Genomic DNA, 22,889 nt, shown 5'->3' with positions numbered 1-22,889 from the left:
AACGAATTATATGCGAATTCTCTGATGTTATCTATAACAGTCTGACAATGCACATACAGTTTATTGATTACATGCATGTAGAAAACTTGTTCTGAGTTAAAGCTGTCAAACAAGGATTGAAGAAGAATAAAATGCCACTACCACACGACCGCTAATGTAGAAAACACTTTTCTGACGTATTTTGGCACGATGCGCTCTCCCCATATGTAATACAAATGTTTCGAGACGCATCTGCTGCCTGGCCGTCTACTAACCCTGAAAAGAACAACTTCAACAGACAGCAGAATTGCGTGTTTAAAAAATGTAGTAGTGAATGTATTAGAACACACGACGTATCAACAGTGCGCGACGCTTACCGTTACGCTACTAGCTGTGACGTAGCTACATCACCACCGGAAGTGAAGAACAGTTCGTCCAGAACTTTGGCATTCCACAGTGCTGTGAGATAATGCATTTGGCCGGATCTAGACTTCTGAGAGACAGACAGTTACAGCATTTCTTTTGCACTGCACGATGCTTTCAACAAACAGATAGCGCAATAGAGTAGCTCAAATGGAAAAGAACACTTGCTATTTAAATTTCTGCATCCTACACTGTTGGCAGTTCTGTTTAAGTCGCAGTTACGTTATTTTATTTCGGTGATTACAAAATAGCGTCGAATGTATGTACTGGGTAGCCAAGGCAGCTACTTCATGGCAATACGGTCAACCAAGTAAATGAATTTACTGAACATCCTGCAAACCACTACAGGGAGCCTGTGTGTCAGAATAATCATCTTGTGTGCCCTAACGGTGTTATGATAGAGAAATGAGTCGTAGAGAAGAGGGTTTTGGTGGTCTGTTGGACTGATGATAGTTTCATATGATGTTGGTTTCGGTTCGATTCCAACTTCTGGCGATGTTATTTGATAGAGAGAGGCTTATTCTATGCTCTTCTGCCTACGCCAGGTGAAGAAGGTATAATGGCATTGTGGTCTGAAATTCACATTAAACATGATATTCCTTCTCTACCAAGTAGACGTTAGGTGGAACCACAATAAAGTAAAGAGTGGCGACATGTAGAAACTCTATCACCAGTAACCTTTCTTATACTAGTTATTTATTTCTAGTGACGAAACAAACCCTATGTATGGTCACAGGACACTTTTATTTGAGCTTCCATATGTCGATAAAATTGATTCTGAACTGGGAATGCAACTCAGACCGCCCTTAACGCGGAATTTGATCCCTTCGTGACAATACAGCTCGACTACAACTTGTTTGTTCAAAACTGCATATTCCTCCACATCTCCACATATTGCGCATGAATGGATTGTAATCCTGGCCCAGCACTAAATTTTTCACTATGTATTATCAAGCTCTAGCATGAGAACGCCTATCTGTTGGTGGATAATAATGTTTATTTTTAATGTATTTTCATTCGTTGGCAACACTAACAACATTTTACGATTTTGAGTCCCAGTGAGACACAGAACTATTTGCGAGATCACTTCAAGTTCAAAGATGTTACTCCGAGCTGCTGGTGGAGAAAAATTCGGTAGCTGACGTCTCTTTGTGTGTAGTCAACAACGATATGTGTGGGATTCGATTCCTAGTCAGCACTGAACTCTTCGTCATATTATTTCTATTTCAAACATGCTCACATGTCGCTGCTGGTGTAACAAATCCATACTTAACGTTCCTTTTCTCTAGAATATAACAGCGATACGTGCCGGGTTGGAGTCCCGGAAAGGAAAAAAAATAATGTTTCGTCTCGTCATTTCAGTTAATACATCTAGCTACTGCCGAGAAAATCCGATATGTCAAAGTTGATTGTGTTTCGATAACAATCCGATTAGGTTCTGGGTTCGAATCCCTGTCCAACACAAAGCTTTACCTCAATGCATTTCAAGTAAGTTACTTGTGAAGAAGCAGTAAGAAGCAGTATTTAACATCTCTCGTAGTTAGTTAACAGGGGCAATAGATGCTTGGTAGGAATTCGCGACTGTTAATCATGTGTACGTTATGTAATTTAAAGTTGATATTTGCTAACTGATACTGTCTAAAATCGAGGTATATCACTCTATTTATGCCTAGTCAGGAATGACTGTTAATTTCTGTCAGTCACGAAATCTTAGTTTGCATGACCTGGGTTTGAATCCATATGCAAATCGAGTCGGTTCGTCGTGTCAATTGGATTTCATACATAGTCTCAACTAGCTGCTCGTGAATAACGTAAATTTTTAATGACATTTTGTGTTAAATAACTAGTATCGTATGATACTTTGAAGAGGAAATCATGAATACGTCGAACGTACTACGTGCATTACCTATCTGACGTAATAATGAGAGTGCTAACATTTCAGGTATGTCAGTTATTGCAATAAATGCGAGCTTACAAGCCTTAAGGACAGTCTTATCTGTGATGAGATGTTCCCTGATATTTTTAGTATCGTGGTATTACTTTACATCCTGAGTTCTTGCGATACAGAGCAGTGTTTTCTAATGGTGACTTGTTGGAACCATTTTCAGTAGTCAAACGACTGTGTCAATGAGCGATTAGAGGACTTGCTAGACAGCTGCGTTATGTGGGTTGCATGGGAATCAGGCGAAATGCACTCCAGGTCGTTCGGATACTTTTGAGCATGACTGTACTTTCGTTAACAATCCGATTAGTTGCTGGGTTCGCATCCCTGTCACAAGCTTTATATGATGGCATTTCAATTTTAAACATGAGCACACCTTGTTCCTTGTGAATGACACCATATTAAACGTCGTTGGGGGTAGTTCCCAGGATGGTAACTGTTATGACAGGATTCCCAGTTCAGTACAAACATTTTCGTCATTTATTTTCTGGATCTGAATTGATAACTGATACTGGTGCAAACGTTTATACTTCACGTCTCTTTATGCCTAGTGATCCGGTCTCAATAAGGCACAAACAAAGCTTAGCTTAGTTAGCAATGGGTATAGGTGCTGTGTTTGAATCCATGTCCAGAACGACGACGTTAGTCATGTCATTTAAAGTTCAAATTTGTGTACACGTAGCTGTTGATGTGTTACGAGAACAATGATATTACTGGTGATTCGCTGTTCATGTTGAGATTTCCTTAGAGTGCTTGTCGCCATTAATCGCGTTTTTCTACTTGTTCGTCCCATATCCAGTTTGCAGAGCCACTCACCGTTGAGCGACCTTCAGCACGCGGATGGAAATCCTTTTAGAGAGCGAAAAACCTCTTTCCAATTGCCGTACAGCTTTGTAACTCCATATATTGTCTCAAGTATTTAACTTTGACTAAGGATTACTGTACGATATATGTAAAATAATCCGTTTTCTCAGATCTTTTGGAATGTCACTTGTTCTAATTCAGGTTAGATTATGAGTGTTATGGGGTGTCTCATCGCTAAGAACATGTTTTCTAATATGTTTTGTATGACGATATTAGTTGACACTTAGACTGATAGCCATAAAGACCTTTGGTCTCTTAGTAGTCTCTTGCAGTACCCATTGTGTGTAGTCAAACGACTGTACCCCGTGGGATTTTGGTGTTTAGGGGACCTGCAACACTGCTACGTTATGTTGGTTGCATTCAGCAGTGACCCACTTTTTTTGCTGTCAAATGTACAGGTTAGCCCCAAAGAGCAAAAAGGCCTCAGTTGACGTTGGTCGCATCAGCGCTCAACTCGATCACGTCCGGACTTACTGCCTGGAATTGAGCTATATTCAAGATACTTCACAGTTGCTAACACCAGAAGGACCTATTACCACCTCACGAGACACCATAGGCAAAACCCAATGGGAGCGAAATATCCAGCGGTCAACTGGAGTAACGTCTGTAAAAAAATTAACAATTCCATCCTCCACTCCAAAGTAGTGTCCACATGGTATGACATTCTAAACGGGAAGGTCCGCACAGGTGAAAAGCCGCACAATATCAAAACGAAGCAGAGTCCGTACTGCGATCATTGCCGTACTCTAGATACCTTGGCACACATTCTCATCTGCCGAGACCAGTACCACATATGGAACTGGACTAGACAAAAACTCCCAATAATTACTAGCACTACAGACTCTGCTATAACACTTAAAGATGTACTTCAACCAGACTGGCATTTCTTTCCTGTAACAAAGCACAATAGCTACACTTGGATTATCGGCCAGTTTGCATATTTTGCAGTTACGAATACACATGCAAGTATAGATAAGTACATACAGTATATAATGGAAGAGCACCACTACCTTAAAACGAGTCGGAAATACAAAGCTTTGTTTCAAAATTTCTTATTTCACACTTTGCCATAATGAAGCGGTAATTTTTGGTTGGTGCACAACACTACAGCGAGTCGATACTAATTTTGGTTCATTATAATTAAGTTGTCATTTATTTATTTTTATAATACGGCAAGTGAAAGTGCCTCAGGAAAACTAACTTTGCCGGAAGCCATAACATAAAATAAAACAGAAGTTCTTGAGTGATTTCGTGTTCTTCTGTTTTACGGGTATTGGACAGTTTGTCTTAGAAAGAAGATAAATTCAGTTTCTTTAGATATTATTTAATAAAAAATAAAAAAAAGTAGGTTAGGGTGCAAGTGGCGATGGCACCAGATTTCTTTGTATTTTTTTTAGGTTAGATAGGATTTTGGGGGTGATACAGGTGACAGGGGCCAACACGTGAAGTGGAAGAGGTCTAGGGGAAAGAAAATTAAATAATGGCGCGAGTTAAAAAAAATGTGGTTACGTGCTAACTTATGAAGAAGAGTTTTATTTGAAAAAACGAAAAAAAATTTATAACATTCAAAAAGCAAAAAAAAAAAAATGAAGATAGCTGAGTGGTCAGCGTGACGGATTGCCCTCCCAAAAAAAAAAAAAAAAAAAAAAAAGTGTAAGGGTTATGATACTAAACTGTTGAGTGGAGAGTCGTAAAAAGAAGCAAAAAAAGTTTGGTAACGGTAAGCGTCGCGAACTGTAGATAAGATGTCGCGAGTTCTATTACATCCGCTACTTCATGTTTTAAATCGCAAATCTGCTGGCTGCTGAAGTTTTCAATTTAATGGAACTTTGAACATAATTCCCTTCACTTCTCAAATCAAAATAGTTGCATGCGGAAAAAGGGCTAACTTCTGCGACATTTTGTTCTTTTCAAGTTTAATAGACGGCCAGGCAGAAGATAAAAAAAAGGCGAGGTATGTTTGGCAACTCTGTGAATGACGAGTTACTTTCTGGTGTGCACGGAATTAAGCCTCCAAGTTTACTTGATTTTTCCTGTCATTTCCGTTGGATAATCTGAGTTATTATCGCTTGAGGTGTAACAAAAGATAGTAAATTTTCGGTTTTCAGCCCAGGATAGTCGTTGAAAGTGGAAATCGCAACTAATTTTGTCCTTTAAATAGCGGTTTACGAGTTCTAGTCACTATTGGCCTAGTAATAGGGATCTCAGACACATACCTCTGCGCTAGCTGTACTGTACTCTAAAAAAAGCCTCTGTTCTAGTTCACTATTCCAGTTTCGCTGAGTGCAACGTTTTTATCCCTTCTGTGAAAGAGCTACAAGCAGTCAGATCAAACATCGATATGGAAAACGCAAGTAAATACTTTCGACTCATAGTGCAATTGTGAAAACTTACAAAGCTGCACAACAGATAATGCCTCTTTCCGTTGCTGACAAGCAAATTTTGGGTTTCTAGGAATACATGACTTTATTTATGGAATGCTACATTTGCATACCTCTTGAGTATGACACAGCATACCAATTAAACACAGACTCAATCGAAATCTGAGTAGTATTTTACTTATTCGGTCCGATAGAGGCAGGCTTGTATACAGATATTCAGCTTTATTAAAACAGACTTTCGTCGTAAGGTTATCGGGGGTAGTTTTATTTCATTTCCCATAATACAGCGTACAGTTTTCGTAGGGCTTTTTTAGTGTTGTTTAAACAATAGAAGACATGAGAGAGAAATTGATCATCAACGACATGTGCGGATTCTCTGATATTACCTATAACAGTCTGTCAATGCACATACAGTTTATTGATTACATGCATGTAGAAAATTTGTTCTGAGTTAAAGCTGTCAAACAAGGTTTGAAGAAGACTAAAATGCCACTACCACACGACAACTAATGTAGAAAATACTTTTCTGACGTATTGTGGCACGATGCGCTCTCCCCATACATAATACAAATGTTTCGAGATGCATTTGCTGCCTGGCCGTCTATTAAACCTGAAAAGAACAAAATGTCGCAGTAGTTGGCCCTTCTTCCATATGCAACTATTCCGGGTTGAGAAGTGAAGGGAATTATGTTCAAAGTTCCATTAGATGGATAACTTCAGCAGACAACAGAATTGCGTTTTGAAAAATTTAGCAGAGACTGTATTTAAACTTTTGTCTATGGTGCACTACAATTACAGTAACACTAAAAGCTGAACCGTTGCTACTGCAGCTCCAGAAGTCAACAACTATTCTTCCAGATTGTGAGATAATGTATATGGCCGCATGTAGACTTCTGAGAGACAGACAGTTGCAGCTTTTCTTTTGCACTGCACGACGTTTTCAACAAACAGATAGCGCAATAGAGTAGATCAAGTGGAAAGGAACACTTCCTGTTTAAATTTCTGCATCCTACACTGTTGGCAGTACTGTGTAGGCGGCAGTTACGTGATTTTATTCCGGTGGTTACAAAATAGAGTCGAATGTGTGCACTAGGTAGCCGAGGCAGCTAGTTCATGGCGATTCGGTCAACCAAGTAAATGACTATACTGAACATGCTGCAAACTACTACAGGGAGCCTGTGTGTCAGAATTCTCATCCAGTGTGGCGCAACGACGTTACAATAGAAAAATCTGCCACAGGTGATCTGTTGGATTGCTAATAGGTTCAAATTCTCATGGTCTGTGTTCGATTCCAACTTATGCCGATGATTTTTGATAGGGAGGGACAGATTCTATTCTCTTCTGGCTACGCCAAGTGAAGAAGGTGTAATGGCATTGTGGTCTGAAATTCACATTAAACATGATATTCCTTCTCTACCAAGCAGACATTAGGTTGAATCACAATAAAGTCAGGAGTGGCGACATGTAGAAACTCTATAACTAGTAACCTTTCTAATACTAGTTATTTAGCCGGTCGGAGGGGCCGAGCGGTTGTAGGCGCTACAGTCTGGAACCGCGCGACCACTGCGGTCGCAGGTTCGAATCCTGCCTCGCTCATGGATGTGTGTGATGTCCTTAGGTTAGTCAGGTTTAAGTAGTTCTAAGTTCTAGGAGACTAATGATCATAGAAGTTAAGTCCAATAGTGCTCAGAGTCATTTATACTAGTTATTTATTTCTAGTGACGGAACAAATGCTATGTAGGGTCACAGGACACTTATTCCATCTTTTATCTGAGCTTCTCTATGTCGATAAAAGTGGTTCTGAACTGGGAATGCAACTCAGACAACCTTTAACGCGGAATTTGACCCTTTCGTGACAATACAGCTCGACTACAATTTGTTCAATACTGCAGATTCCTATCTGCTAGTGGATAATAATTTTGATTTTTAGTGTAGTTTCATTAGTTGTCGACACTAACGATATCTGACGTTTTTGACTCCCAGTGAGACACAGAACTATTTGCGAGATCACTGTAAGTTCAAGGATGTTATTTTAGCTGCTGGTGGAGAAAAATCGGCAGCTGACGTCTCTTTGTGTATAGTCAACGGTGTGGGATTCGATTACCAGTCAGCTCTGAACTCTTCGTCGTACTATTTCTAGTTCAAACATGTTCAATATTTCGCTGCTGGTGTAACAAACCCATATTTAACGTTCGTTTTCCTAGAATATAACAGCGATAGGCGCCGTGTTGGAGTCCTGGGAAGGAAAAAATTAATATTTCGTCTCGTCATTTCAGTTAAAACATCTTGCTACTGCCGAGAAAATCCGATATGTCACAGTTGATTGTGCTTCGATAACAATCCGATTAAGTTCTGGTTTCTAATCTCTGTCCAACACAAAGCTTTACCTCAGTGCATTTCAAGTAAGTTACTTGTGAAGAAGCGATATTTAACATCTCGCGTAGTTTGTTAACAAAAAAAAAAAAAAGGTTCAAAAGGCTCTGAGCACTATGGGACTTAACATCTGAGGTCATCAGTAGCCTAGAACTTAGAACTACTTAAACCTAACTAAACTAAGGACATCACACACATCCATGCCCGAGGCAGGATCCGAACCTGCGACCGTAGCGAGCATGTGGTTCCGGACTGGAGCGCCTAGAACCTCTCGACCACTCCGGCCGGCGTTTGTTAACAGGGACGATAGATTCTGGGTAGGAATTCGCGTCCATTAAAAATGTTTACGTTATGTAATTTAAAGTTGATATTTGCTAATTGATACTGTCTAAAATCGAGGTATATCACTCTCTGTATGCCTAGTCAGGAATGACTATTAGTTTCCGTCAGTCACGAAATCTTTGCTTAGTCTGCATGACCTGGGTTTGAATCCATATGCAGAACGAGACGTTTCGTCGTGTCATTTGAAGTTCATACATATTCTCAACCAGCAGCTCATAAATAATTTACATTTTTAATGTCGTTTTGTGTTAAATAATAAATACGGAATGTTACTTTGAAGAGAAAATCATGAATGCGACGAACGTACTACATGCATTACCTGACTGACGTAATAATGAGAGTGGTAACATTTCAGGTATGTCATTTATTGTAATAAATGTGGGCTTACAAGCCTTAAGGACAGTCTTATCTGTGATAAGGAGTTCCCCTATATTTGTAGCACCGTGGTATTACTTTATATCTTGAGTTATTGTTTTCTAGAGGTGATTTTTTGCAACCATTTTCAATAGTCAAACGACTGTACCGAGGAGCGATTAGAGGACCTGCTAGACAGCTGTGTTATGAGGGTTGTATGCGAGACAGGCGAAATGCAATTCCGGTCGTTCGGATACTTTTGCGGACGACTGTACATACAACAACACAGAAATGTCGTGTTATTTATCTATTTCTGTAAAGTCTAGTGTTCTGTTGTACAATATACAGTAAAAGGACATCTGCTATGCAGGGGTGAAGGTACGTAAATACGTACATTATTACAAAATTATACTTTTGTGCATGATACCTGCCCAATTTTATGTAGCCCAGTGAATTTTGTGTAATCTGGAAACTTCTCCCAATCCGAAAATTGTTTCAGTCTCATGCGTTTCCATTTGGAGCACGTTTTACTGTATGACCATGTTTGAGGTGCTGATTACAAAAATGTATAAATTAACTGCCATCACCAGTTACACTGTAAGCTACAAAGATGCAATACTCCGTTCACAGTGGACCATACCTAACATGATGTAGTGACTTTAGTAACTGCAGCCGTCATAAACAGTGTTCCTCTATTCGCCGTAGTCATTTGCAGTGTTTTCTATGGTCGACACACGCCGCGCCGTTACGACGAGGAGCCGACGAAGTGTCCGATGCGACATCTAGGGGAACCTGGAAGACATCACGCATAACAGCAAGAACATCAGCATAGTAGGGACCCCCGTCTGTGATGCATCAACTTTGGCCGTTATTCCGCCTGCTTGTGGTGTTACCGCTTTCCTAATGCGTCACGTTACTCTGACTGTGAATGTAAATTGTTTGATAAGGAGCGCTTCATACATAATGAGCATGACTGGTTGTTGTTGTTGTGGCCTTCAGTCCTGAGACTGGTTTGATGCAGCTCTCCATGCTACTCTATCCTGAGCAAGCCTCTTCATCTCCCAGTTCCTACTGCAGCCTCCATCCTTCTGAATCTGCTTAGTGTATTCATCTCTTGGTCTTCCTCTACGATTGTTACCCTCCATGCTGCCCCCCCAGTACTAATGCCCTCCAGTACTTAATGCCTCAGAACATGGCCTACTAACCGGTCCCTTCTTCTAGTCAAGTTGTGCCACAAACTCCTCCCCAGTTCTTTTCAATACCTCTTCATTAGTTATGTTATCTACCCATCTAATCTTCAGCATTCTTCTGTAGCACCACATTTCGAACGCTTCCATTCTCTTCTTGACTAAACTATTTATCGTCCGTGTTTGACTTCCATACATGGCTACACTCCATACAAATACTTTCAGAAACGACTTCCTGACACTTAAGTCAATACTCGATGTTAACAAATTTCTCTTCTTGAGAAACGCTTTCCTTGCCATTGCCAGTCCACATTTTATATCCTCTCTACTTCGACCATCATCAGTTATTTTGCTTCCCAAATAGCAAAACTCCTTTACTACTTGAAGTGTCTCATTTCCTAATCTATTTCCCGCAGCATCACCCGACTTAATTCGACCACATTCCATTAACCTCGTTTTGCTTTTGTTGATGTTCATCTTATACCCTCCTTTCAAGACACTATCCATTCCGTTCAACTGCTCTTCCAAGTCCTTTTCTGTCTCTGACAGAATTACAATGTCATCGGCGAACCTCAAAGTTTCTATTTCTTCTCCATGGATTTTAATACCTACTCCGAACTTTTCTTTCGTTTCCTTTACTGCTTGCTCAATATACAGATTGAATAGCATCGGGGAGAGACTACAAACCTGTCTCACTCCCTTCCCAACCACTGCTTCCCTTTCATGTCCCTCGACTCTTAAAACTGCCATCTGGTTTCTGTACAAATTGTAAATAGCCTTTCGCTTCCTGTATTTTACCCCTACCTCCTTCAGAATTTTTAAGAGGGTATTCCAGTCAACATTGTCAAAAGCTTTCTCTAAGTCTACAAAAACTAGAAACGTAGGTTTGCCTTTCCTTAATCTTTCTTCTAAGATAAGTCGTAGGGTCAGTATTGCCTCACGTGTTCCAACATTTCTACGGAATCCAAAATGATCTTCCACGAGGTCGGCTTCTACCAATTTTTCCATTCGTCTGTAAAGGATTGGCGTTAGTATTTTGCAACTGTGACTTATTAAACTGATATTTCGGTAATTTTCACATCTGTCAACACCTGCTTTCTTTGGGTTTGGAATTATTATATTCTTCTTGATGTCTGAGGAATTTCGCCTGTCTCATACATCTTGCTCACTAGATGGTAGAGTTTTGTCAGGATTGGCTCACCCAAGGCTGTCAGTTGTTCTAATGGAATGTTGTCTACTCCGGGGGCCTTGTTTCGACCCAGGTCTTTCAGTGCTCTGTCAAAGTCTTCACGCAGTATCATATCTCCCATTTCATCTTCATCTACATCCTCTTCCATTTCCATAATATTGTCCTCAAGAACATCGCCCTTGTATAGACCCTCTATATACTCCTTCCACCTTTCTGCTTTCCCTTCCATGCTTAGAACTGGGTTTCCATCTGAGCTCTTGATATTCATGTAAGTGATTTTCTTTTCTCCAAAGCTCTCTTTAATTTTCCTGTAGGCAGTATCTATCTTACCCCTAATGAGATGAGCCTCTACATCCTTACATTTGTCCTCTAGCCATCCCTACTTAGCCATTTTGCACTTCCTGTCGATCTCATTTTTGAGACGTTTGTATTCCTTCTTGCCTGCTTCACTAGCTGCATTTTTGTATTTTCTCCTTTCATCAATTAAATTCAGTATCTAGTCTTTTTACCAACTTGATCCTCTGCTGCCTTCACTATTTCATTCCTCAAAGCTACCCATTCTTCTTCTACTGTATTTGTTTCCCCCATTCCTGTCAATTGTTCCCTTAGGCTCTCCCTGAAACACTGTACAACCTCTAGTTCTTTCAGTTTATCCAGGTCCCATCTCCTTAAATTCCCACCTTTTTGCAGAAACTGCATGACTGGTAGTCATTATGAAAACCAAAGAAGATCCACAGAAATTACAATAAAGGAGAGAGATGAAGCCGCGTGGGTTAGCCGCACGGTTTAAGCCGCCTTCCCACGTTTCGTCCGGCTCCGCCCGTCGGAGGTTCGAGTCCTCCCTGGGGCATGGGTGTGTGTGTTGTACTTAGCGTAAGATAGTTTAAGTTAGTATGTAAGGCCAGGGACCGATGACGTCAGCAGTTTGGTCCCATAGGAACTTACCACAAATTTATAACAAAAAAACTAGGGAGATGAAGCTGCATTCGCAATTAATGTGATAGATTACGAAAATACAACAGACTATAAAGAAGAATATAAATATTCGGAAGAAGAAGGCTTGCCTGATAGTGAAAAACTTAAGGATGATCCAGAACCTGATAGTGCCGGAGAGGTGATACAAAGTGACGCAGGCCAGTCGTCTGTTTACCTGCCAGTCCCATCGAAGAGGAAGAAGTGGGCTGATATGTCTTTTGAGAAGGTAAAAGATACAACTGCATTCCACGTTTGCGGCAAAACTAAAAGATGAAGCTCCTGTACAGTATAGAAACGATAATGTATGGTGCAAGACATACATCATCTACAATATTTACATCACGTGGTGGAGAAAGGGGCTCAGAATTCCACGTGCTTGACGGTTATGTAGCTGAAAATTTCATGTTGGCGAGAACTGCTATAGGCGTCAATAGTCACGACAGAGTTTGCAAAAGGGCCGAGAAATAGGACAGACTCGATTGATTTTATCTATCCATGGATGGGTTAAATAGAGGCACCATCTTGGCTCAAGGGGAATAACAAAGTGTGTAACCACTAAAGTCTAGAACACACACGGAGACGTGAATGAATGATGTGACGAAATTCGCAAGGAGATAGTGGCTTTAATGAACACGATGGAACTTACGTAGGTTTATAATACCGATAAAAGTGGTATACAAAAAGAGCTTCACTCATCGCGAACTCTGCAGTTCAAGGAAGAGAAGTCGGTAAGGATTTCGGTGCGGAGTAAGTATGCAATAACTTATTCTTAAACCATCCAGCTCGTTGCGTCGGCAAATTGACACGTGTTTCTATAGAGGCTCATGGGCGTACCCAGCTGCCCCCCCCCCCCTCCCCCCTAGAAGATATTCGAACTCTTTCGCGCAGATCCGGGAGTAATTTTTTCGTCTTCGGCACGTTACTGTCGGCAGGGAAGTTTATAGAAATAATACATTTAGCGATAAGCAAGCCGCTCTGCTATTCGCAGGCATGTTACGTCGACAAGGAACAGCGTATTCACTTGTAGGCAGTAAGAGATCATGACTATGTGAAGTTTCTAACGAACAACATCATTTCCCCTACCATATTTAAATGTAAAATACTTTTCTGCTCCTAAGCAACTAATTTTTTTAGTTACAGCTGACGCTTACCTGCGGTTGACGTGCAGGTTATGACAAGCAGTAGATGGCGAGACCTTTAGTGCAAGTGATTTATAAAATAAATTTTAGTACGTTCCACAAAACTGGCCATCACCGAAAAAAACTACCGGGGACTTCAGTAAAAGCCCCATTAGGGCTGCCTGAAGCCCTTGATCACTTGCATAATTTAATGATTCCATTTTCTGGATTGTTACTAAGTGACGAAGAAAGATTATTTACCAAGAAATTGTCGGCGGCTAGAGTGCTAGTGGAACACACGTTCGGATTTGTGACGAGCAAGTTGCATATTCTCCCAAAGAAAAAAAAAACTCCTTTAGAACACGAAGACATTGTTATTCAGTGCATCTCCTTTCACAACATATTAATCGATAGACCCAAAATCTCCCTTCAGTTGAGTTTTTACCAGGACATAATTGAAAACAGTGCTTTGAAGCATGCTTTCAGAAGCAAACACTGGAGCTTGAAGAAGGATGAGGAGCGGAGGAGTGGTGTTCAAAACCTGTCAACTGTCATTATTACAAATTTACCTCATGAATCGTTTATTGAATACTGTAACTACTGGGGCTATCATTTCTTTATTAAAATGAGAAAATTTGTACGTAACTCAAATATGATAGTATACCAAAGTTTATGCGTTTCTTGTCTGTAGTATTTTCGGTAATTATTTATTTAAATTTTTTGTACTTACACAGTTCACTCCAAGCTTGGCATACCAGGACCTCTGTCGTGGCACTGTTTGTTTTTCTGATCCCACAACACGGGATGTTGACGTACATATCGGACTTTCGATGTCCATCGCAAGAAATCGCATCCAACGATCGCACGAAACAAAACTCGGAGCTACCGTGCAGCACTGTTCTGCATCGCCCTGCTCAGCCCGCAGTCTAAATGGGCACCTCGCTATGCTACTGTTGAAACCAAGCTGCCCCCCACCCTCGCTCATTACACGATTTCAGCTTCCGTTCCATTGTCATCGCTCGGTTCGGCTAGACATCGCATTGTATTTCATCGGGGGGAGCAGTGTAAATTTAAACTAAGCTACCAATTTTTTTATTGTTACATGGAGTTATTGTAGCCATCAAATGGAAATCAGGAAATTTTTTAAAAAAGGTGAGTTTAGTTACATTACTTACTTCTTTGTTCGCGTTTTTTAAGAGGCAGGATGTTTAACTAAATTTTATTTTTTGTGTGAATATTATTTTATTATACTGTAATCTGTGAAGCAATAATAGTGGTTATTAGTGGTGGTTTTAGGGCGCACAACTTCAATGGTCATTAGCAGTGGTTATTAGTATTCGCTGTTCTCTATACAAACTGCGATATGGTGCATTAACAAATTCATGCTATTTATGCTGGAATAGCTCTACTGACATGTTCAACGAATAATGTATAATGAAATGTAACTCGAAATATCTTGAGAGTGTTACAACAGCAAAGTACTTTCGTTCCAGACATGAATTGATTATTGCTTGAATTACAATTCTGTCTGCTTCGTGTTGCATTTACTAAAAATCATAGGAGTGTAAATGATGTGAATATATTAAAAAGTTCATAAATAACAATAGTGTCTCATTGCTCACGGCCAGGTGGAAGTAATAACTTGGCAATTGAAACTTATCATATGGTAGAGTTGCCTTAGTTGGACCACATTGGTATTTCGCGATGTGTCGATAACTTAAAACCTTCAAGTTGGTTATACTGGTGAGAAATGCTGTCAAAGTCGTGTGGCCCAGTGGTCAATTGACCCTACTCAGTGAAACAAGAATATCTGCTATTGTTGTATTCCCTTCGCTATTGTTATAAGTATTGTGTTACAAATCAAACTTTTGTATAGGCAGTATAGTTCGTAAGTGCCTCTCATTAGTCAATAACTAGACATCGCAAATTAGAATTTAATTTTGTATGCTCCCGTAGCATTATCATGTTCGTTCGAGCGGCTGCCAAAGAGCTACTTTCGAGTGCTAGAAAATGCGTTTCTGCTCATGCGCAGCTACGATGACGTAAAAACCCGTGCTTGGTGTTTACTCATCTCATACGCTTCTTATCCCAATTCTGTTTGGAGTTTCGTTCCTTGGTCAGTTGTAGTGCTAGTTATCAACCCCCAATTTGTTTCTACGGCCTGCTGCATTCCATCGTTCCAAAAGTAATATAACGTGCTTGGCTGTTCTGTAATATTGCCTTACTAAGAAAATGGCACGCTTAAAACCCTGATGCTTCAAGGATCTGTCAAAAGGATGTAATTTTTGGTGTAACTTGCAGTTACAATTGGGAAAGGAGGCGGAAGTGTATAACCATGTTACTTTCAATATATCTCTGTTAACAGTTCTGAATAAAGCTACCTTTTAAACTTGTACATCATGAATCCTACGATTACATTTATAAATTAGTCATAAAATACAGAAAGCACTTAAAAGTATACTGTTCTAGCCGAACGGAAATTGTTGCCTTATTTGTGTTGTATATTTGAATTCCTTGAGGAAGAAGATCATTTTTATAGAGGCAAAGGTCGAGTCTCGGTACGCCACACAGTTTTAATCTGCCAGGAGTTTCATATCAGCGCACAATCCGCTGCGGAGTGAAAATTTCATTCTGGACTACGATAGTAGTGAAGGATAAAAGTTGAAAATTTGCGTCTATCTGGGAGCGTGCTACGGTAGCTCCTGCAGCTGCGCTATCCACCGTGTCCACATGGATTGGTGCTAGTGATTAGATTTGTGGCGATTTGTGAACGAATCGTTCATTTGAATGAGTATAAATAAAGAATCGTAAGAATCGAATCGTGGTAGGGACGAATCGTCGTTCAAAAGAATCGTGAGAACGATTGCGTATTTCTGTCTCGTGACGATTCAAAGTTTCAACGATTCATTAGAACGCTATACATCGACGGCAACTGCCGAATTTTGCCGAATGCCAGAGAGCAGTCAAGAGGAGGACTCGTGTGAACAAGCGAAGCACGGAACGAATATCGTGGGCCGTTGACTAAATACACGAGGCAGAAAACAAATGTCTTGTTTTCTGTCAGTTCACCACTGGTGGCTGTACCAAAATCCGCCATGAACTGGAAAATGTTTTTTTTTTTTTAAATACACGAGATACTGATAACAGAAATGAAGTACAGCGAATACACAGCTGCCAATACACACGATTAAAATCAAGGAATCAAAGTATAATGAATAAACATGTACATCTAATTTGATCCAGATGCAATGTAACACAAGTGCACGTTCTTTATACAGTTTACATATATTTCAACGAGCAATTCTTGTACATACCGTATAATATTTCGCCTATCTCGGAAACAGCTCTTACGGTTTGGATGAAATTTTATATTTAGACAGGTTTTTGCTTTTTGAGTTCACTTACTTAGCTGTATGTTTCGTAAAAACGCAATTTTACGAAAAAAATTATATAAAAACGCTATTTTACATGTTTTTATAACGCCATCTCGTAAATCTGTGTTATGATTGAATGTAGCTAAGATTTTGGTTTTTATGTTTATCTTTATATATATGTGTCTTTCCTAGAAGAACGCGATTTTACACAAAAAAAATTTTATATAATAACGCGAATTTCGTGTATCTCGGAAACGGCTTTAACGATGTGGATAAAATTTTATATTTAGACACGGATTTTGATTTTTAAGTTTATCTATATAGGCGTGTTTCTAAACTCCTTGACATTTTCAGGCATGTTCTGCCATTTATGAGTAAGATGTAGAACGTTTTGGAATTCTGTAAGAATCGTGCCACCGCAGACTAGAAAGAATCGTGAGCGAATCGTAGGAATCGATAAGCATTGTGGGATTGAATAGAAGGAATCGTTTGCTGAAAAAGAATCGTGTTGGCCAACTCTAATGTAAGGAAGGCACTTCGACATTGGTGCCAGAGACAGCACGGTGGCATGGTTGAAAGTGAACTGGTGCCGGTGACACTGCCATAAAAACAAATCTGTGGAACGTTTGCAAGAATAAAAAGGTCTGTGACGTGAACATTGATCTAACCTAACCTAACCTAACCTAACCTATAGGGCAACTCCTTGTTTGGAAAGGACAAGAATCAATCAAGCCTGCTTTTCGATGAGTACATCTAATATCATTTGATGGAAGTGTATAACTTGTACATTATTGTTCAGTATATTTTGTTTCAATTAAATACATATTGAAGACTTGGGGTGACAAACTCTAAAGGTGGTCCAATGTAGGCAACCCTCCTCCATTTCTTATAAGTCTTCCCTTTATTTCTCTTAACCCCGTTTTCTTTATGTCACTAAGCAGTAGGAAAATAAATTACATGTATTTGTTTTGTAGGGACTACCTCTCACGAAAGGAAAAGGAGTCGGAATAGTAGCAGTGGAAGCGATGACTATCATAAGAAAAATGATCTCAATCATCACCTAAAGGTGACGCTGAACAACAATCAAATTCATCAGCAGCACCTGTAACTATAGCAGCCCCTGTTCACTATTCCCACTCAACAGCCCAACTAGCATGTGTGTCCCAAGACGATTCGGAAATTGTAATTAACAGTTACTGCAAAGAAAATGATCTGGGTCGGTGTATTGGGCTAACTACCCAGCTACCAGTGGACAAGAAGAAGGATCTCTTACTAAATCCTTGGATCTCTTCAAATAATTATGATTTTGAAAGTGATGCAAGCCATTTGCAAAGAAAATTTAATCATGCATGGTTAGATCAATATGCACCATGGCTAGTATACTCCAAGTTTGTTAAAGGCGCCCTATGCAAGCATTGTGTTTTGTTCCCTCCTGTCACTGGTACTGTTAGAGGCGTTTTGGGATCATTTACCATTAGGCCATTCACAAAATTCAAGAATATGTATTAAGACTCTCGGAAACATGTTAAAACCCACGTTCACTTAACAGCGTCAGCTGCAGCAAAACCTTTTCTTGAAAATGTACCTGTGGACGTCCAATTGCAGAATGTGCACCAAAGAGTGATCGATGAAAACAGGCAAATACTGTCATCCATTCTTTCTTGTATATTGTTTTGCGGCACACATGATATGCCTCTTAGAGGAAAACAGACAGATGAAGGTGTTTTATTACATTTACTGAACTTAAGAATCGATTCGGGCGACGACAAGTTAAGGAGTCATCTGGAAAAATGTCGCCGCAATGCTGTTTACACATCGCCAAAAATACAAAATGAATTCATAAATTTGTGTGGAGATGTTATTAAGGAGAATATAATCACTGACATTAAAAAAGCGACGTTTTATGCAGTCTTGGCTGATGAAACAGCTGACATAGCTGGGAAGGAACAGCTGTCAATAGGTGTGCGGTTCTACGACGAAAAAAAGTGAAAATTCGGGAAGAATTTGTGGGTTTTATAGAACTGAAGTCATAAAATGCCTCTTCAATCGCCGAAGCAATTGACAGTTTCTTGATCAGTAATAATCTTCCAGCAGAAGACTGTTTAGGATTTGGCTTCGATGGCTGTTCTACAATGGCAGGTAGAGAGAGTGGTGTACAAGCCATTTTAATAAAGAAATATTATCGAGCATCATACGTGCATTGCTCAAGTCGCTAACTCAACCTTGTGGTGAACGATGCAAAAGCAGTTCCGGAAATTAGGAATACTGTTGCCACTGTGAAAGACACTATAAACGTTTTTAGAGAATCGAGTACACGTGGGAAATAGGCTCCCAATTTAACAAGAATGTGTGAGACGAGATGGTCGGAAAAATATAAATCCATCAGACTATTTTCTCAAAATTTCCCAGAGGCTGTGAGAGCTCTAGAAAAATTGTCTCCTGAGGGAAATAAAACAACGAGGAAATCTGCGTATCAGTTGCATTCAGCCATTACCAAACCAGTGTTCATCTTATCTTTGCGAACAATAGCCAAATACTCAGCAGTTTTGGAACCAGTAGCTAATGTCCTGTAGTTAAACTCTGTAGATATGATCGCGGTGATGGAACACATCAGGGGAATCCTCGACGTGCTCAGTAATGATCGAAACGAAGCAGACAGAATAACTAGCGAATTACTTGCAAAAGCATAAGTTATAGCAGAGGAACTGGAAATAGAAATTACTGTTCCACGTTTTGCTTGCAAGCAAAAATTCATAAACAATCCACCATCCCAAAATGACAACGAATACTGGCTACGTTCGCTGGTAATACCATACATCGAATCATTCATGTCATCAAATATACGATTTTCACCAGAAAATACACCAGCTTTTGCTCTAAATAAGCTACATCCCTTGCATATGACCGAGCGAGGTGGCGCAGTGGTTAGACACTGGACTCGCATTCGGGAGGACGACGGTTCAATCCCGCGTCCGGCCATCCTGATTTAGGTTTTCCGTGATTTCCCTACATCACTCCATGCAAATGCCAGGATGGTTCCTCTGAAAGGGCACGGCCGACTTCCTTCCCTAATCCGATGAGACCGAGGACCACGTTGTCTGGTCTCCTTCCCCAAACCAACCAACCAACCAACCAACCTTGCATATGACCAATTCTAGTCTAACAGACTTCCTTAAAAGTGCAGAATTGTTTAAACCATTTTATGGATTGCATGATTTTTCCGGAGCACTGGAACTGTGGTACAATGTGTGAAGGGAAAAGAATATAACTGAAGCAAAATTAAAGGATATGGAAGTCGCTGACCTGTTTAACGAGACCAATATCTTTTTCCCTAGCATGAAAAAAGCACTAAAAATTTGAGCACTATTCATGCACAACAGCGACTGTGGAACGATCCTTCAGCACACTTCGAAGAGTGAAGACGTGGCTCAGAAGCACTATGGGAGAAGAAAGGCTCACAGGATTGTGCCTGATGAGCGTACATCGCAATTATGTAATAGAAAACTGCGAGATGTTAGAGAAGAAAGCAATTGAGAAATTTGCGGCAAATCCTGGAAGATTAATACTGAATTAAAAAGTTGTATTTTTAAACAAGCGCCTTCTTATATTTAAAATGTTTATTGAAAGCGGTTTTTCACCAGTTTACTGTTCCATTTAACGAGAAATGCTGCATGTTTTCTCGGATTGTACAAGTGCATTCTTGTATTTAAAATGTTTATTAAAAGCAGTTTTTCATTGGTTTACTGTTTTAGTTAATAAGAAGTGTTGTATGTTGTCTTGAGTCCTTGTTTCCTGCCCCCCCCCCCCCCCCCCCGTACAGATCCTGGGTACTCCCTTGTAGAGGCTGATAATTTACCAGGAACCTAGACGTCAGTCTGGAGTGGAAATCAACACATGCTGAAACCAAATCTGATTCAAGTTGCCGCGAAGTCCAGCCTTATCACGAAACAGATTCCAACGAAATTCTTTCAAGACGTCTGCTTCTCGTACGCAGCGAAGCAGTCTCTTCTTCTGACTGATTCTTTCGGGGCGTCGTGACAGGACTAATATCGATGCTATTCGACCGCATAACATGTGTACACTGTCAAGACCTTCCCTCCCGCGTGCACACCTTACATTCAGCTACCTGATATGCAATCTTCCGACAGTACAAGACGGTGCTGCTGCGAATTGGAGATCACAATATCCTTAACGATTATGTGTTCACACCGTCGTCGAGGGATTCAATTTCGTTGCTGATGTTTTTTTACACATTCAGTTTTCCAGTTTTCGCAGACTGTCCGATACTGCTGGATTGTAGCTGAATATGACGACTTCAGGTAGGTACTTACAATACGTATGTATGATCTGCAGTAATCTTTTTATATATAAGAAATCAATACAATAATTGAAGTGTGCACATATCTGTGTTCAAGAAAAAATCAAAAACATTTTTAAAACAAAAGGAAAACGCATTTATGTACATAACTATTTAATAATTATTTTTGCATCGAATTCTGCAGCACATTCATATATAAAGGTAAGTATAACTATCTAATATAATAACTGAGTCGTGCATGCGTCAATATTCTGGTGCAGCCATTCATACACTTAAAAAAGGAAAACACATTTTCTTAGAAACCATTTGCTCTTGTATTTCTGTAACCAGTGTAAATAAACATATCTGTTACATGTACAACTTCTTTGAAACTACAGTGTAAATATAATGTTCAGTGGAGAGGACATACATCAGGCAAAAGTATGCAGACCTTTTACGCCTCTACTGTCCCAGTAGGTAAAATTCACTGTCATAAATTCATGTTTTGTAATCTCTGAAGTGCCTTTTCTAAATCAACAATTTTTATCGTTACCACAAAAACGCAAAATAGTCTACACTGTCGTTTGCGACTGTGATAAGACGTCTGCACTCTTCAGCGACACAAATCATGGAAATAATCAATTCTCCAACTGCGTAGTGGCAAAATAAACAAGTAACTGACACAGTTTATTTGTATCGCTCAGAGAAGTGATATTAGTGGGAGCAAAAACGGCCAAAGAAAATGCTTGCATTCTGGGATTGACTGGCTGAAGGGCAAGAACGTCAAAACTCTTTCGTGGAGAGTTTTTGGAGCTCGCGAAATAGGCATTCGGTCGAAGGTCCTCTTGCTGATACGAGGGCAGCCGTGTCCACTCAGGCACAGAAATGGTATTCCGGAGTGTCCTTCTGACGTCGATAGTCAGTGATCCGTAAGTAAGTACCATGTTATGTTTCAAATAAGGAAAGCCTACAAGAAAGTGCGTTCTCAAGGCTTCTTTCGATATTCCAGGCGAATGTTGCCTTTTAGCGAGAGTCCACATCCTTGGTAGGCAGAAGTCAGAAATTAGGTTGTGAGGCCATGTAGTTAGATGGACGTTGGTAGTTGAGTGATCGAGAGGGACTTCGTTAATGTTTGATCGAAGATCATAAATAAACTTATTTTCGTGGATATTAGATGTGCAGTACTTTTGTAACTTTCTCCGTTACTGGCTTAGAACTGTTATGATGATAAGGTATTGGTGGATATTAAGAATGGAAGTTTCTAGGAGCCAGATGGTGCCGGTGTATCACCTCCTAATGAATTATTCCATTCTACTGTGGCAGAGTGATACGGCAACCCGTTTCGAATTATTCCAGAAGAAAAACAGTCCTGATTACGAAATTATGTAGTATCACTGACGTGTTTCTCTCTTTTGTGGCCTCATCCGTCATAAAGCCACATAAAATTGAAAATAGACGCAACAGTTAACATGATATGTAACACAATTAATTGTAAGACTCTTTCTATTCTGCTTAATGCTGTACATTACGTATGCAACGTAACCTGTCTCGTGTGCTGCACATTGCTAAAGCCGTTGGCACACGCAGCTTGCGTTGTAACGTTGATTGTTTTAGTTGCCGAGTTTCTGTCTTCACAATTCGGAAAAAACCACGTTCGGGAGTCTTTCCGAACATACAGCGAAATACCAGATATTCTGAAAGTGCGTTTGAACGTAGATTAATGAGATGGAAGAACGCCACCTGCGTCGGATGACGCCGCGCTGCAACTTGCATATTATGAAAGTATGCATTTCATGGCAACGGAATATTTAGGATCTATCAAAAACGCAGTGTTCTTGGTACAATTTGCTGCAGTCGGAAGTTAATAACATATGTACGATTACACCTTTCTGGTGACAGTAAGGTGCAAAGTATTAGCACTGATCGCTAATGGTCGGTGAAGAGTAATGACATGTCACACAAATTACTATTTGAACACATTATCTGCAGCTGGTTTGCGTGCCATTGTATCACAATACTTTTTTTACTAACCTTTGCGTTTTTTGATACGATCTGATAATTTCTTATTAGTTTAATTGAATTATATTCTAT

Source organism: Schistocerca serialis, chromosome 8, assembly GCF_023864345.2.
Source record: "Schistocerca serialis cubense isolate TAMUIC-IGC-003099 chromosome 8, iqSchSeri2.2, whole genome shotgun sequence".
Lineage (NCBI taxonomy): Eukaryota > Metazoa > Arthropoda > Insecta > Orthoptera > Acrididae > Schistocerca > Schistocerca serialis.
This window is presented reverse-complemented; position numbering follows the sequence as displayed.